General features: G+C 48.5%; 1 long non-coding RNA gene across 1 annotated transcript; it reads left to right on the forward strand.

Annotated features, from left to right (window-relative positions):
- Positions 1-15597: 15597 nt before the first annotated feature.
- On the forward strand, positions 15598-16638 carry LOC138924953 (uncharacterized). Its single transcript, XR_011440407.1, has 2 exons — positions 15598-16280; positions 16411-16638. It is a non-coding gene; the product is annotated as an uncharacterized lncRNA (long non-coding RNA).
- Positions 16639-17625: the final 987 nt, after the last annotated feature.

Below are 17625 nucleotides of genomic sequence, written 5' to 3' on the forward strand. Positions count from 1 at the left end.
GGGTAGTCAGGAGCGGGCGTAAGGTCTGCTGGATTAATTGTTTGACACACCTTAAGGATGATATCAGGGGTGTCTAGGAGGATGGCCTGATATTTAGTTAGATGCCCTCCAGTCATTCATTGATGTCCCTTAGTTTGTAACACGGCTTGTACCTGATGGGGAGTCATGACTGTTAACGGTTGTCCCATAGTTAATTTAGAGGCCTCCTCAACTCACAGAGCTGTAGCTGCTACAGCCCTCGAGCAGCCTGGCCATCCCAAAGCCACCGAGTCTGGAGTCTTTGAGAAATATCCAACAATTCGGGTCTCTGGGCCTGGCCTTTGGGTGAGGGTCCCGAGGGCCTGGCCCTGCTTTTCGGTAACATAAAGAGTAAAAGGCTCAGTGACATTAGGCAGAGCCAGGGCTGGGGCGGAAGACAATTGCTGTTGAATTGACTGAAAGGCCTTGTCTTCCTTTCGTGTCCACTCCAGAGGCTCCGTATCAGGTCCTCTGGTTGCTTCATTTAAAGGCTTTGCTGTTACCCCAAACTGAGGAAGCCATAAACGACAGAATCCTGCCAAACCCAGGAAAGTGCGAAGTTGTCTTTTTGTCTTTCATGGTCCAAGTTCGAGGATAGTCTTTTTCGTATTTATAGAAAGTGCCCGGTGTCCTGGGGTTAAATCATAGCCCAAATAGGACACCTGCTGTTGTGAAATTTGTGCCTTTGGTGGGGACACTCGAGATCCCCGTTGGGCTAAGAAATTAAGGACAAGGACAGCATTGTGGTCAGAATCCTCCTTACAAACGTATTCTTACAAATAAGAATATCGTCAACATACTGCATTAAACCACCCACAGGGAGTTGGACATCCCGCAGATTCTCGCCGGGGGCACTTCCAAACAAATGGGGGCAAGCCCGAAAACTTGGGGGGACACCATCCATGCCAACTGGGTGGGAAGAGCTTCATTAGGAAACTTCCATTCAAAGGCGAATAAAGGTTGGGAAGTTTGATCCAGAGGAAGACAAAAGAAAGCATCCTTGAAGTCCAGGACTGTAAACCAGCTAGAGTTTTCTGGGAGCTGGGAAGGTGTAGTGTCTGGGTTAGGCACAATGGGGTGGGTAGGAACAGTGGCCTTATTAATTATGCGGAGGTCCTGGACCAAACGATAATCTCCATTTGTCTTCTTTACAGGCGAGATAGGAGTGTCTGGGAGACTGACCTTGTTTAAAGAGGCCGTGACTGAGGAATTTCAACATAAGGGGTTGTAATCCTACAATTGCCTCTGGCTTTAAAGGGTATTGCTTCTTCTGGGGACAAGAGAAGAGTCCCGCAGGGTCGTAGAGACCGACTGTGCTGTTAGAGCCCTTCCTGGAAGGGAGCAGTCCCAAACCTGAGGATCAACTGCTTCCCATATATGGGGTGCAATATTAGAGGGGATCTGGGAAACAACAGGGCATGGAGAGAGCACGGCAAACAAGTCGCCCTCCTCTCGTGTTAGAATAAACCGGCTTCCTAACTTTTTCATTAAGTCTCACCCCAATAGTGGAGCAGGACAAGCAGGTAGGAGAGTGTGGGAAAACACCTGAGTCCCATATTGGCAAGATAAAGGAAGAGTCTGATAACAAAACTTAGAGTCGCCCTCTAGTCCGACAATTTTTTGATGAGACTTACGAGTTGGGCCAGACTGGCAAACAAGTGCAGAGTAAGTGGCTCCCGTGTCAATAAGAAAGTTGATCTGCTTACCTTCCACATCCGGAGTCACCTGGGGCTCAGTCTGTTCGATGGTGACGGGAGCCGGACTGGCCTCTGGGCCCCTGCAGGCGGAGTCCTTAGGGTCGCATCTCCGGGCAGAAAAGTGTGTTCTTGGCCCCTCCTCACTCTGGAGGCGAGGACAATGACGCTTCCAATATCCCTCTCGCTTGCAGAGAGGACAAGGCCCAGGAGGAAGCTCCTTTCTGGGGCACTGTTTGCTCCAGGGTCCAAGTTGACGACAACGGTAACAAGGGGAATTACCTGGGCCTCCGGCATTGGTAGTTTGAGACCTGGGCCCCTGGTTAGCCTGTTTCTGTGGCATATCCGCTGCTAAAATGTGAGCCTGTGCCTTACCCCGTAACTTTGCCTTTCTGGCCTTACCCTGCTTAAGAGTCAAGTCTCGATCCGCAAACACCTGAGTAGCAAAGTCTGAAAGTCTCTGTACAGGTGTTTGAGGACCCAAGGCCCATTTAGTCAGTTTTCGGTGTATGTCTGGGGCAGATCGACTAATGAAGTGCTTGTTTAGAACGGCCATCCCATGAGGCTGTCCCCGTGGCTGAGTGGTTAGGTTCTCGCGCTCCGCTTGGGCGGCCCAGGGTTTCGCCGGTTCTGATCCTGGATGCGGACATGGCACCGCTCGTCAGGCCACGCTGAGGCAGCATCCTGCATGCCACAACTAGAAGGACCCACAACTAAAAATATACAACTAGGTACCGGGGGTGCTTTGGGGAAGAGAAGGAAAAATAAAAAATAAAATCTTAAAAAAAAAAAGAGAGAGAATAGTCATTCCTTCTGGAGAAGCGGGGTCTAGATTAGTGTATTTTCGAACGGCTTCAGCTAATCTCTCTTGAAAAAGGGCAAGGTTTTCATCAGCTCCCTGAGTTATTTCCCGGAGTTTGTCAAAATTGACTGGCTTTGTAAACCCCTCCTTCCTTCCGTCTGTTAAACAGTAATCACGTGATTCCGTTGTCCTCGATCTTCTCCATCCCTATGATCCCATTTGGGGTCTGTATCTGGCGCCACAGTGCCTCCTACTGGATATTTATGTCTGTCTCTAGTGTGTAATTCATCTGCAAATTCACATGCTCCCCCCAAATATGACTTCTTTCATCTGTAGTGCAGCAATGAGTAAGAATAATATAAATATCCTGCCAACTCAATTCAAACATCATGATGAGCTGTTGAAAGCCATCCACAAATTGGGAAGGAATTTCTGAATATCTATCCAGTTGTGTCTTAAGTTGAGCCATTTCAGACATTGAAAATGGCACATGGACTCGAATGGTCCCCATTGCCCCATTTGCTAGCTCACGAAGAGGGAAATGTCCAGGATTAGAAGAGGTCTCACTCCTCGTATGACCTGCGGGACTTATGGGGATTGAGGACTCAATTTTAGGTTCCTTCTCACAGGGAGGGGGCATTTTGGTCTTTGAGTCCTCGGGAGAGGTTAATTCGGCAGGAGCTGCAGGAGCCTTAGGAAGAGGTCTAACAAGGCAGTTGTCATCTAATATATCAGGGGTAGGTTTTTCTACTTTAGTTGGGGAAGCCAGACACATGTGACAAACCACTCTGAGTTCAGGATCTTGACATGGGGCCATGAATGCTTGAATATACAGGATTTCAGACCATTTTCCCAGGTGGCGGGGAAATAAGTCTAGTTGAATAATAGTATTAAAATTTAGGGTGTCGTTCGTGGGCCATTTTTCCTCATTCAGATTATATTGAGGCCAAACAGTATTACAGTAGAAGATGTCTCCTCTTCTTTAGATCTTGTAGATCGTATTTTGCCCTGTTATTTAAAAAACAACCCAAAGGTGAGTCTTTAGGAATGGAATTAGAAGCTCCTATGGTCCTAAGAAGCAAAAAGACAAGAGAAGAGAGATGAAAGAAAAGGGCCCTTTATCTTGAAAATCCCCCTGAACCTAGGGTAATGTCCTACCCGTCGTTCTGCCTATGGGGTTCCTATAGCAAGGGGCGATGGGGGCGTCCCCCCAGCATTGCATCCCTTGTATATCTTCCCTATTATGTGTGGAAGTAATAGGTGCCTGGTGAATGGTCTCCGAGAGAAAAGGATCCATTACCTTGAAAATTCCCCCTGTTGGGGTTCCTATAGCAAGGAATGATGAGGGCGTCCCCCTGCATTGCATCCTTTGTATATCATCCCTATTATGCCTGGCAGTAACAGGTGCCTGGTGAATGGTCCCAGAGAGAAAAGAATAGAGAAAAACAGTGAGGAATTTTCTGCCGGTCTGGGGGACATTCTACCCAATTGCATCCTGGAGCCGTTCTCCCAGGAAGGGGTTCCCATACTCAACGAAAGGTTAGAGTTTGGTACTTTCCTTGAACTGGAGTCCAGATTGGGACTTTCCCGTGGTTCAGAGTGTGGTCAGGAGCCATAGGGAGGGATCCCAATCCAGCCTTAGGAAAACAAACCTGCCACAGGAGTCTTGGAGATTGGCAACCCTCCTAATGACTTAAGTGGTTGACCGCACCCATGTAAAATTTATATATTAGAGACAGGATTAGGAAGGAATGGGTTAATTCATTCTTCATCACCCTCAGGCTTAAGGTGCTGATTCTCTTTGAGCCGAATGCCACAGTTTGCCCCATAGAGTAGCCATGGGCAGCAAACATGGATTCATACAGCTGTCTGAGAGCATTCCCAATGGAAGTGAATTTAGATCCATCCTTGAAAAAGAGGAAGGCACAAGGAAGAAAAGGGCACTTACCAGAACTTCGGCTCACAAGCCAGCAAAGCAAGATCCCCGTACGGGCCACCAGAAGAAATGATGCAGGTTCGGCAAGACGAGCAGTTGAAAGAAAGATTTCTTGGACTAAAGGTCTGGTAGCAGTGCTCCCTTATTCAGAGAATAGCATGGGGACAGGACCCATGGGCAGGGAAGGGCTGCAAACATGGGTTGAGGGCAGGGATAAATTAGTAAGGCATAGGTATGTGAGTTATCTCTTTACAAGACAAAGGAAAGATTACGCAAAAAAAAAAAATGGTTGTTAAAATGGTGTCAGAGCAGGTGGGCTCTGGTTAGCGGGTGGTCCTATAACTTTGGATACGAGTGAGGTCAGATGAGGGGAGGACGTCCTTTTGCTTCCCGGAGGGTGGTATAGATCAGTACATAGGGCAGCACGCCTTGGGCTTCTCTCCCTGGGGCAGCCTTGATCCTTATCACCTGGAGGGGCTGCCAAGCACTTGTTGATGGACTGAATGAAGGAAGGCAACACTGAGGGTGGAACACAGAGGGGGCTTTTGAGAAATATTAAAGAGATAAACCCATCAGAGCTGGGTGGTCCCTCGGCTGCAGGAAAAGGTGGCATCCGGGAGGATGCTCAGGTCACACCTGGATGGGTGGACACAGTTGAGATGGGGTCTGGGGACATATCTAGGCAGCAGGTGGCCCCGCGGGTCAGGGGCTCAGGCTGCAGATGGAGATGAGAGGGAGACAGAAGGCTCAGGGTGGCTCAGGACCAGGGGCCAGGAGCAAGGGGGTGTCGTGGGGGACAGGTGCAGAGATATAGGGAAAAGGGTGAGTGGAGTCACAAGGTGAAAGGGGGTGCTTGTCATGCCAGTTTATGTTCTCTATTTTCTGATGCTTTGCCATCTTGGGGCCCTGCAGATCCTGGAGACACGGCCCCTTCCAGGATTAACCAATTTCTAGAGGTGGTGAGCAGCTCCGTGGGGAGCTCACCTTTCACACGCAAACCAGCCCTCAACGCTCACACCCACGCCCATCTCCTCTGGGAGCTCTGCGCTCTAGGCCAATATCCCTGCCCCCCATCATCTCAGGGCTGGGTACCAGGCGCCTAGGGACAGCCCCGACACCTGACTTGGCCAAACTTATTCAAACCGGCCCAGCCGAAATCTTACCCTGCCCTTCCCGCAGAAACGATAACAAAGGTCCTTTCCCACGTTTCTCCTGCTCCCTCCCTCCACCTCCTGACCCACCTTGCTGCTTCCCCATGTGGCCCTGTGTGGCACGTGTCCTGCCTCCTGCTTCTGGGGACTATGAGTAGAAACTTCCTTCACGGAAGTCGTTTTTTGTGCCTGCGTTTCTTCCCATCCCTGGTGAAGACAAATCTTGGGTACACTTTAAACAAAAGGATTGCAAACAGTGCTGATGGAGGACAATGCCACACGCTGCAGGAGGTCAGGGCAGCGGGGAACTGCGGGAGCTAAGGGGTCCCTGCTGGGTTAGACTGGCACTGGGGGTGGCGCGTGGAAGGCAGGGTGTCACTCTGGCTGGGAAGTGAGCAGGGGGCTGGCTGCTAGAGAGAAGAAGTGTTTTTGCTTTGGGTCTTCAGAGGAAGAGATGGGAAAGGACTGTGGGAGCGTGGTGAGATGTGGGGGGCACCCGAGGGTGAGCAAAGGGGAGAGGAGCTCATTGGGAAGAGGGTCGGGGGTCCAGCTGACTCAGACTGTGCGCTTGGAGCAGCCGTGGGGCTAGATGGATGCAGGAGACGAGAGGCCAGTAGGCAGCGAGCAGGAACAGTGTGACCGGAAAGGATGGGCAGAGGGGTCGAAGGTGGTAGGGAGAGAGGGGTCATGGGGGTCACTGAGGCTGGACTAACCAATGGGGAGAGGAGAATGCAGTCATGGAGTTGGGGGCGGGAAGTGAGCGGAGACCTCAGGGTTGTGGACAGAGAGTTGATGAAGACGGTGATGCTGATGCTGACGCTGCTGATGGTGGCAGCTATTCCTTACCCAAGCCCTGTTCTGTGCCGAGCCCGCTATGTGCATTAATAACCCTCCTACAGAGTAGGGTCTACAAGGCCAGCCACATCATTGGCACAGCCCAGTGTGAAATGAAAATGTGGGGCCTCTTGTTAAAAAAAAACCAAAAACACAGAAAATACAAAACTTTCCCCTTTCTTCCCTAGTCTCTCTCTTGACTTGTCATACTGTTTTCCATGTCACTCTAAGTGATGTAACATATTCACATTTTCCACATCATTCTAAATAACAAGGAATTAGAATATTAAGTTCTTCTTCTTCTTCTTCTTTTTTTTTTTTTTTGCAGGGTAAGATTCGCCCGGAGCTAAGATCTGTTGCCAATCTTCCTCTTTTTTTTCTTTCTCTCCAAAGCCCCAGTGCCTGGTTGTATATCCTAGTTGTAAGTCCTTCTAGTTCTTCTATGTGGGACACTGCCACAGCATGGCTAATGACAGATGGATGGTGTGGTTCCGTGACCGGAAAATGAACCTGGGCCACTGAAGTGGTGAGCACCGAACTTCAACCACTAGGCCCTCAGGGCTGGCTCTAAAATGTTAAACTCTTAGCATGAATTTTATGGTTCATCTTTATCTTGCCCAGTGACTTAGAACTGCAATGTAAGTTAGAAATGCAAATGTAAGAGCATTGAACTTGTTCATGAAATTGCACGCTTTGGATCTCATAGCTCGTCTGTGCATGTGTATTTCATTCTTGCCAGAACAGCAGAAGCGACACACAAAACTTTTGCTTTTTGGCGCGTTCTACCAACCCTCTCTACTTTCAGCTCACCAGAGTGTAAGGAAAGGCTGAAGAAAGGGGAGCTATGGGTTGTCCTCTCTTTTGTTCTACTTCTGTGTCATCCTCTTCAGCAGAAGTCGTTGGCTAAGACAAGATGGCACCATGAGTGAGAATAGATATAATAAGGTTCCTTTTTCTTTTCTTTGTTTTTTTTGGTGAGGAAGATTGGCCCAGAGCATCTGCTGCCAATCTTCCTCTTTTTGCTTGAGGGAGATTGTCTCTGAGCTAAGATCTGTTCCAGTCTTTCTCCATTTTATATGTAGGACGCCACCACAGCACAGACTGATGAGTAGTGTGTAGGTCCGCACCTGGGATCTGAACCTGTGAACCCCAGGCCACGAAAGCAGAGTGCAAACTTAACCACTGTGCCACGGGGCCAGCCGTATAATAGAGTTTCTCAATCATTATCTCTTAGAACACTATTGCTTTCTTTCAGAGTTAGAAGCAAATTCGGGTTCACGTGGAAAGCATTGCCAGAGAGGTTGTCACTGTCTCCAGCTTGCTCAGTCTTAGACATAACACCTTACACTCACTTTGAGTCTTGCTGGACTGTCACATGTCAGGGGGCCACTGAAATTCTCTGCTCTTGGGGCATGGCAAACAGTTCATGCTCCATCATCCCACGAGACTTCACTTACAAAGCACAAGTTCAAAGGTAAAATGATTAAGAACTTCCAGATGAAGGCATTGTGCTAAGTGAAATAAGTCAGCAGAGAAAGACAAATACTGCAGGACCTCACTTATATGTGGAATTGAAAAAAGACGAAGTCAGAAAAACAGAGTGGTGGTTACCAGGGGCCGGGGGGTGGGGGAGATGGGGAGATGCTGGTCAAAGTGTACAAACTTTCAGTTAGAAGATTAACAAGTTCGGGGAGCTAATGTACGGCTGGGTGGTAATAGCTATTAAGAGTGTATCATAGGGGCCAGCCCAGAGGTTCGGTGCACGTGTTCCACTGAAGCGGCCCAGGGTTTGCTGGTTCGGATCCTGGGTGCGGACACGGCACCACTTGTCAAGCCATGCTGTGGCAGGCGTCCCACATATAAAGTAGAGGAAGATGGGCACAGATGTGAGCTCAGGACCAGTCTTCCTCAGCAAAAAGAGGAGGATTGGCAGCAGGTGTTAGCTCAGGGCTAATCTTCCTCCAAAAAGAAAAGAGTATATCATAGGGGCCAGCCCAGTGGTGTAGTGGTTAAGTTTGCATGCTCCACTTCGGCTGCCCAGGGTTTGTGGGTTCAGATCCTGGGTGCGGACCTACACATCATTCATCCGGCCACGCTGTGGTGGTATCCCACATATAAAATAGAGGAAGATTGACACAGATGTTAGCTCAGTGATAGTCTTCCTTAAAAAGAGGAAGATTGGTAACAGATCTTAGCTCAGGGCCAATCTTCTTCACCAAAAAAAAAGAGTATCATATACTTGAATGTTGCTAAGAGAGTAGATCTTAAATGTTCTCACCACAAAAAGGAAATGGTAACTATGTAGCAAGATGGAAGCGGTAGCTAATGCTAGGGTGATAATCATTTTGCAATTTATAAATGTATCAAATCAACATGTTAGTATCTTAAACTATACAAAGTTGTGTGTCCATTATATCTCAGTAAAGCTGGGGAAAAAAAAGAATTTCTAGGGGCTGGCCCGGTGGTCAAGTGGTTAAGTTCGCGTGCTCCGCTGCAGGTGGCCCAGTGTTTCGTTGGTTCAAATCCTGGCATGCATGCTCATCAAACCATGCTGAGACAGCGTCCCACATGCCACAACTAGAAGGACCCACAACTAAGAATATACAACTATGTACCAGGGTGCTTTGGGGAGAAAAAGGAAAAAAATCAAATCTTTAAAAAAAAATTTCTAGATGAGAATAGCAGAGTGCAAAACCAAGTGAAGGGCCCTTCTGAGTGTGGGGCCCCAGTCTCTGGGCTGCATTTTACAGATGGTGAAACAAGGAAGGGACTTGCCCAAGCCTGCCCAGCTGAGAAGTGGCAGAACCACCGACACCCCTCTGTCATTGGTGCATCCCTGGGCTGTGTCGTAGAGGCTGGAATGAGGTTCTGCCATCCCCTCCTGGGCATCCAGCCCCCGCTGACAAATTCAACAACCACAGCTTGCCCTCCTACGACATGTGCTTCTGTTTGTCAATCACCCAGTTTGAACTGATGGAGAGAGGGTGGATGTTGGGATAACCCAGGAGCGTTGGTTCACAGGTGGTTTTTTCCCCGGCACTTTTTCATAATTAAAAGGAAAGTTTGGAGCCAGCCCTGATGGCCTGGTGGTTAAAAGTTCGGCTTTGCTCTGCTTCAGTGGCCCGGGATTGGGTCCCAGGTGTGGAACCACCCCACTCATGTGTCAGTAGCCATGCAGTGGTGGAGGCTCACACAGGAGAACCAGAAGAACTTACAACTATACACAACTATGTACTGGGGCTTTGAGGGGTGTGGAGAAGAAAAAAGAGAGAGAGGAAGATTGGCAACAGATGTTAGCTCAGGGCGAATCTTTCCAGCAAAAATAAATAAATAAATAAAGAGAAAGTCTTAACAGTATGTGAAAAATCTTATTTAAAAAGAAGAAAAACTGAAGAGTTACCAAAATGGCTTCCTTCAGGGTGAGTAGTAGCTGAGTTGTGTGGCTGAGTTTTGTGTTGGGTTCTATGGTTAGGCTTTGTGTTGAGTTCTGTGGCTGTGTTCCTTGATTGGGTTTTGTGTCTGAGTTCCATGGCAGAGTTTTACGTTGAATTCCGTAGCTGGGTTCCATGGTTGGGTTCTGTTGTTGGGTTTCGTGTTGAGCTCCACGGCTGGGTTCCATGGTTGGGTTCTGTTGTTGGGTTTCGTGTTGAGTTCTGAGGCTGCATTCCGTGGTTGGGTTCTGTTGTTGGGTTTCGTTTTGAGTTCCACGGCTGGGTTCCATGGTTGGGTTCTGTCGTTGGGTTTCGTGTTGAGCTCCACGGCTGGGTTCTGTTGTTGGGTTTCGTGTTGAGTTCTGCGGCTGGGTTCCATGGTTGGGTTCGGTGGCTGACTTAGAGCTTCAAGGACCTCTGCACCTTCTGCTCTCTAGCCTGGGGAAATTTCAAGTTCAGATGACAACACTGCAAAGGCGTCTTGCCCTAGTTTGAAGCAATAAGTTAGTGGAGACACCCACAGGCTGGATCAGATGGGAACTGAGTTAAAGGCAACATGTCTTAGAAGCGAATGCCTTCATTTCAAAGGAGGTTGCAGGTCCCCATAGTTTGAGGCTGCACAAGTGTCCAGGCACAGATGCCAAGAGAGTTTTGCCTGGGGTGGGGTTTGACCAGGATGCCAACTGGTTTTGTTAGCGCTGTGGGTACACAGGGCACTGGGTTTTGTTATTCCCCTCTCAATCCTATTTTTTTTCTTCAATGATTTTTGTTGTTAAAATCATTTAATATAATACATTTAATATAATATTTATTTATATTTAATATAATATTTATTATAATTAATATTCTATTATAACATTGTATTATAATGTATAATACATTGTATTCTTTATAATACATAAATAACATCTTGTTATTTTTAGAGTGTGATTTTCAGAACACAGGATTTTTCCAGAAAGCGGTGGAATGTTCCAGCAGGAGCACCTGATATACTGAGTACCTACTGTGCACTAGGCACTTTCTAGGGGTTGGGGACACAGCAGTGAGCAACGCCAGCGGGGGCCCTGGAGGTGACTCTCCAGGGGGGGTGAAGCTGATAATATTCCCCAAAAACAGCTATAACCATCTCCCCATCCCACTTGCTCTTCTTCAGTGTGAACTTGATGCCCCTGGACAGGAGCTGGGGTCCAGGTCCCCCCGCCTTGAACCTGGACAGACCCTTGTGTCTGCCTTAACCAAGAGAGCGTGGTGGAAGGGACACTACAGCACAGGGCTACCTCATAAATGGTGACGACGCTCCTTCCTGGCTCCCTCTTGGGACCCTTCTCCTTGGAACCAGCCGCCATGGTGTGAGGAAGCCCAGACCATGCGGAGAGGCGGCGCGTAGGGTTGTGATCAGCAGCCCCAGCTGAGCTCCCAGCCGCGGCCAGCAGAGAGGACGGTGGCTGCAGACAACCCTCCACCATCCATGCTGCTGGGAAAAGTTTCCAGACAGATGGGGAGCCTGTTGGCATCGGTGATGCCAGCAAGGGAGGTGCCATCACTGCCCTCCAGGCTGTCAACTCCAGGGAGGAAGGACTTTGTGCGCCCCGTCCATCGCTAAACCCCCGGCATCGTCCCTTGCGCACAGTAGCTGCAAAATGAATATATGTCGATGCCCATGAAAATTCTGGATTCCTTTCTGCGGCTGTGTGAGAGTGTTGGCCACTGCCCAAGTTGCCTCAGTTTCCCTCTCGGAGGCCAAGGGTGGAGGGGAGGCGCCGAGCAGGGGCTTGGTGGGAGTCACTCTCCCTGGGAGTGCGGCATCCTCTGTGACTGGCTGAGGCTGTGTGCCACCTCGAGTCAACTCTAGGTGAGGACGGTGCCTTACCTGGGGTACGGACGCACCCACGAGGAGCCAGGACCACGTAGGAGTGTAAACCGTCTTCAGAGTCGGGAGTCCAAGTTTGAACGGCATCTCTAGCCTTTTAGTAGCTTTGTGACACTGGACAAGTCAAGGAGCCTCTCTGAGCCTCAATTGCGTCCTCTGTAAAATGGGGGAAATAATAGCATGTCCTGCTGGCGAGGCCTGTGTAAACTAAAGATGGCAGCGGGTGGCCCTTGACTCAGAGTCTGACGTGATCCACTTCGGACCCTGTAAATAGTTTAGAAAATAGAAACGGGGAGAGAAAGGGACAGCTGCCCTGCCCAAAACATGAAAAGCTGTCCTGAAACTCCAGACTCTGATTTAAGATCCTGTGGGAGAGACGTGGGCGGCTTGACGAATCGACTGGAAGGTTCACGGAGAAGGATAAAGAGGTGAAGATAATTGAAGCCACGTTAAGAGGAGGAAAGAGGTCTTACATCAAACAGCTGGAATAATTAAGGCAACATTGCTCGGGCTATAAGATTTGAGACAGAATCCAGGGATCCAGGAGTCTTGAGTCTGATTTTTGCATAATGAAGGTAGCATCACCCATCAGTAAATGGTGATAAAGACAGTTAACTATTTGAGAGGGAAGGAAAATCTTTGCCTTATACCACATCAGGACCACTTTGGATTGCATTTAGTTACGTACAACCAAGAAAAAAAAAATCTAAGGGTGACCGAAGCGAGGGAGGAGGGCTTTATTTTTCATATAACATGATGTCTGGAAGCAGAGCCTGCTGCTGGTGCAGAGGCTCACTGATGCCTGCCGGGACCTAGGGCCATTCCATCTTTTTGCATTACCATCCAAAGCATGTGACTTCTGTCCTCATGGTCTCAAGATGGCTGCTGTGCTTCTATGCATTGCGACCATGTTCCAGGCATCAAGAAAGGGGAAGGAGAGGCTGGCCCAGTGGCATAGTGGTTAGGTTTTCACTCTCCACTTCAGCAGCCCGGGGTTCACGAGTTCAGATCCTGGGCACGGACCTACACACCACTCATCAAGCCATGCCGTGGCAGCGTCCCACATACAAAATGGAGAAAGATGGGCACAGCTGTTAGCTCAGCAACAATCTTCCTCAAGCAAAAGCAGGAAGACTGGCAACAGATGTTAGGTCAGGGCCACTCTTCCTCACCAAAAAAAAAAAGAGAGAGAGAGAGAGAGAAAGGGGAAGAATTATGTGTAAAAATGGTAGAGATGGCAGAGTTTTCCCTTCTAATCAGAAAAACAGTAGTCACTTACATCTCGTTTGCCACAAACGGGTCACATGGCCACTTCTAAGGACAAGGAAGCCTGGGGACATCATGCTTTAAACTGAGCATATTGGCGCCCCAGACAAAATCAATGCTTTTTAGTCATGAAGAAGGGAAAATGAGTATAAGGCAGGCAGCCAAGCACCCCTGAAAAATACCTGCAACAAATTCCAGGGGGGCGGTGGTCAGCCTCCAAGATGGCCCCCGTGACCCTCCCCTCCTGGTGGTTAAGTCCCCTCCCTATTAAGTCAGAGGTGGGCAGCCTGGGTGACCAATGGAATTCTGTGTGATGATCATATGTGACTCCAAAGCTGGGTCATCATTGGCTTTGCAGCTTCTGCCTTCATCACTTGGGGGGTCAGCAAATTCTTTCTGTAAAAGGGCTAGAGAGTGAATATTTTATGCATTGTGGGCCAATCTTTGCAGCAACGACTTGACTTGTCATTGCCATGTGAAAACAGCCACGGGCGACATGTAGGGACACGGGCACAGCCGTGCGCCAGTGGACGTTCATCTATATAAACAGGTGGTGGGCCAGCCCTGAGCCGGCGCTGTCGTTTGCCCACCCTGGCCTTGCACAGGGCCGGCTGCCATGTTGGGAGGATGTTCAAGCCACACGGTGGAGAAGCCGACAACCAGCCCCAACTTACCAGCTATGTGACTGAGCCACCTTCCAAACCACAAATGACATTTAAAGTCAAGCTTGATGTGACAACGGCTCGGAGTGACATCTGATTGCAACCTCCTGGGAAACCGCTGGCCCGAAACTCCCCAACCGAACCGCTCCTGAACGCCTCATCCACAGAAAATCGGAAAGATGATCGAGTTTATTGCTGTTTTCAGCCAGTGAGTTTCGGGGTCACCGTTACGCAGCCAGAGCTAACGAATACGAGGCGATCTGAAGAGTTAAATAGCTACAAACAACACACTTCCGAGTGACTAGAGGACAACAGAAGGGAACGAAATTGCAGGCAGACCTCGGAGATCTTGCGAGCTCGGTTCCAGGCCACCGTAATAAGGCATTTCTGTAATAAGGTGACATTGACACTATACTGTAGTCCATCAAATGTGCGATAGTGTTACGTCTAAAAACAATGGACATAACTTAATTAAAAAATACTTCAGTGCTAAAAAATGCTAACCCTCATCTGAGCCCTCAGTGGGTCATAATCTTTTTACTCTTGGAGGGTCTTGTGAAAAACAGGATCTGCAGGGCCGGCCCCGCAGCCAAGTGGTTAGGTTCGGTGGCCCAGGGTTCGCCGGTTTGAATCCTGGGTGTGGACCTATGCACCTCTCATCAAGCCATGCAGTGTTGGCAGCCCATATAGAAGAACTAGAATGACTTACAACTAGGATACACAACTATGTACTGGGGCTTTGGGGAGAAAAAAAAGAGAGAGAGAAAGATTGGCAACAGATGTTAGCTCAGGGCCAATCTTCGCCACCAAAAAAAAAAAAAAAAAAAAGGCAGTATCTGTGAAGGGCAATAAAACGAGGGCTGTCCATAAATGGATTTCAAATCTCTGAGGTTTCAAAGCCCTTTCTAAGCTTAAGAGCAGTGGGAGGAATAGGGAAGGAACGCACTGGGTTGTCTGTCTTTAAAATTTAAAGAGCTTCTATGAATCGATATATATGAATATCCCAACCAAGAGACGAAAAGAGCACGAACAGAGAAGTCACTGATTTTATGCTGATGCGCCCAAGAGAAGACATTCGTCCTCATGAATACTCAAAGGTATTAATTGCTAATTAAAAAGGAGACATGCGTTTGCCTCTTTGAATAGTGACTTTTTGTTTTGTTAGGTTCTCGCATCGCCTAGCTGCTTTCAGCGTAAATTGCAGCCATGTGGGGAGGATTTGGCACCTCGTCCCAAGAATCGCAAAATGTTTGTCTTTTTCAGGCCAGTATTTCCTCTTCTGAGAATCTGCTCTGAAGAAATACGAGGAGCCCACAAATATTTGCCGACGACACTCCTCGCGATGGTGCTATTTTAATATTTACTCAGCACGAGGCTTAAAGTGCACGGACGAGTCAACCGCGGTGAGATACCAGAAGAAAATCGATTCCGCGGTCATTAAAAACGCTGTCAGCATTGGACGTTTTTAAACAGGTTTTGACCTTAACGTTGTCAGAAAGGTTTTCCTAACAATACGGAAAGATTGTTTTTAACAATATGGAAAGTTTTCATAGAATGTTCTAAGAAAAAAACGGCCAACAGATGGGACCCAATGTTTTTTTTCTAGGTTTTTCGTGATCAAAAATCCTGGGGCCACCTGGTGGCATAGCGGTTAAGTTCATGCGCTCTGCTTCAGCAGCCCGGGGTTTGCCAGTTCGGATCCTGGGCGCAGACCTACACGCCGCTCATCAAGCCATGCTGTGGTGGCGTCCCACATAGAAGAACTAGAAGGACCTACAACTAGAATATACAACTATGTACTGGGGCTTTGGGGAGAAACAAAAAGAGAGAGGAAGATTGGCAACAGATGTTAGCTCAGGGCCAATCTTCCTCACCAAAAAAAAGAAAGAAAAAAAGCATTAAAGAAAAACCCCAAGGACTGGCCTGATGGTGTAGTGGTTAAGTTCATGTGCCCTGCTTTGGCGGCCCGGGGTTCACAGTTTTGGATCCTGGGTGCAGACCTAGCACCGTTCATCAACCACGCTGTGGTGGTGTCCCACCTAAAATAGAGGAAGATTGGCACAGATGTTAGTTCAGCGACAGTCTTCTTCACCAAAAAAAAAAAAAAAAATAGCAGACACCTGTGGGACCAAATTGCTAAAAAAAAAAAAAAAATCCCATTGCCTGTGGAGCAACAGGACTCTCATTCATGGCTGGTTGGACTGCAAAATGGTCCAGCTACTTTGCAAGACAGTTTGGCAGTTTCTTAACAAAACTAGACACACTCTTATCGTGCAATCTGGCAAGTGTGATCCTTGGTGTTTCCCCAAGTAAGTCGAAAGCTATGTCCACACAGAACCTGCACACAGACGTCCTCAGCAGCCTTTGTCATGGTTGCCAAAACGCGCACGCACGAAGATGTCCTTCAGCAGGTGGATGATAAATCAACTGTGGGACACCCGGGCGATGGGATATTATTCATCTCAGAAAGAAGTGTGCTCTCAGGCCATGAAAAGACATGGAGGAACCTTGAATGCGTGTGACTGAGTGAAAGAAGCCAATCTGAAGAGGCCACATCCTGGATGATTCCAACCCTGTGACATTCTGGAAAAGGCAGAACAACGGAGACAGTAAAAGGTCAGCGGCTGCCAGGGGCTGGGGGAGGGAGGAAGAGGTGGAGCACGGAGGATTTTCAGGGCAGCGAAGCGGGTCTGTAAGATCCTATAACGATGGACACGCGTCCTCATACATTTTTCCAAACCCACAGAATGTGCAACAGCGAGAGCGAGCCCTAATGTCAGCCGTGGACTCTGGTGACAGTGACACACCCATGTAGGTTCATCGATTGTAACCAAGGGACCACGCTGGCGCCATGTTGATGGCTGCGGAGGCTGTGTGTGAGGGCAGGGGGTACATGGGAACCCCCTGGACTTTCTGCTCCGTGCTCTATGAATCTACAAGCGCTCTAAGAAATAAAGTCTATTAAAAAAATAAAGTCCCGGGGCCGCCCAGTGGCACAGCGGTTAAGTGCGCACATTCCACTTCTCGGCAGCCCGGGGTTTGCCATTTCGGATCCCGGGTGCCGACATGACACTGCTTGGCAAGCCATGCTGTCGTAGGCGTCCCACGTATAAGGCAGAGGAAGATGGGCTCGGATGTTAGCTCAGGGCCAGTCTTCCTCAGCAAAAAAAGAGGAGGATTGGCAGCAGATGTTAGCTCAGGACTAATCTTCCTCAAAAGAAATAAATAAAAAATAAATGAATGAATGAAAATAAAAAGTAATAAAAATAAATAAATAAAATAAAATCCCATTGCCCTTCCGTTGAATGAAAGGAGCCAGTCTCGAAAGGTCACACACTGTGTGACTCCACGGACACGACAGTCTCAGAAAGGCTGAACTGGTGATGGAGAACAGATCAGAGGTTGGCAGGGGAGGGAGCGAGGGAGAGACCGGGGGCTGTAAAGGGCAGCACGAGGGAATTCGAGGGGGATGGAATGGCTCCGTCTCCTGATTGTGGTGGCAGTGACACGAATCTACACACGTGATAAAATTCACAGAGCTACATCATGAAGGAAAAAGTCACTTTTATTTTGCAATAAATTTTTTAATTGCAAAAAATGAGAATCCTACTGCCAGATCCTCAACTGGCCCACGTGACCCTGGCGTGTTTTGGGCTCTGAGTCAAGGGTTGGCATGTCTGGACCTGCTGCAAGCTAGAGATACTCAGAAAAATGCACAAGGCTGTGTATCTTTTTTTTTTTGGTGAGGAAGATTGGCCCTGAGCGCGCATCTGTGCCAATCTTCCTCTTTTTGCTTGAGGAAGATTGTCACTGAGCTAATGTCTGTACCAATCTTCCCCTATTTTGCTGCCACAGTGTGGCTTAATAAGCAGATCCACAATGGGATCCAGACCTGGGCCACAAAAGTGGAGCACACAAACTTAACCACTATGCCACCAGGCTGGCCCCAAGGCTGCATATC

Source organism: Equus caballus, chromosome 7, assembly GCF_041296265.1.
Source record: "Equus caballus isolate H_3958 breed thoroughbred chromosome 7, TB-T2T, whole genome shotgun sequence".
Lineage (NCBI taxonomy): Eukaryota > Metazoa > Chordata > Mammalia > Perissodactyla > Equidae > Equus > Equus caballus.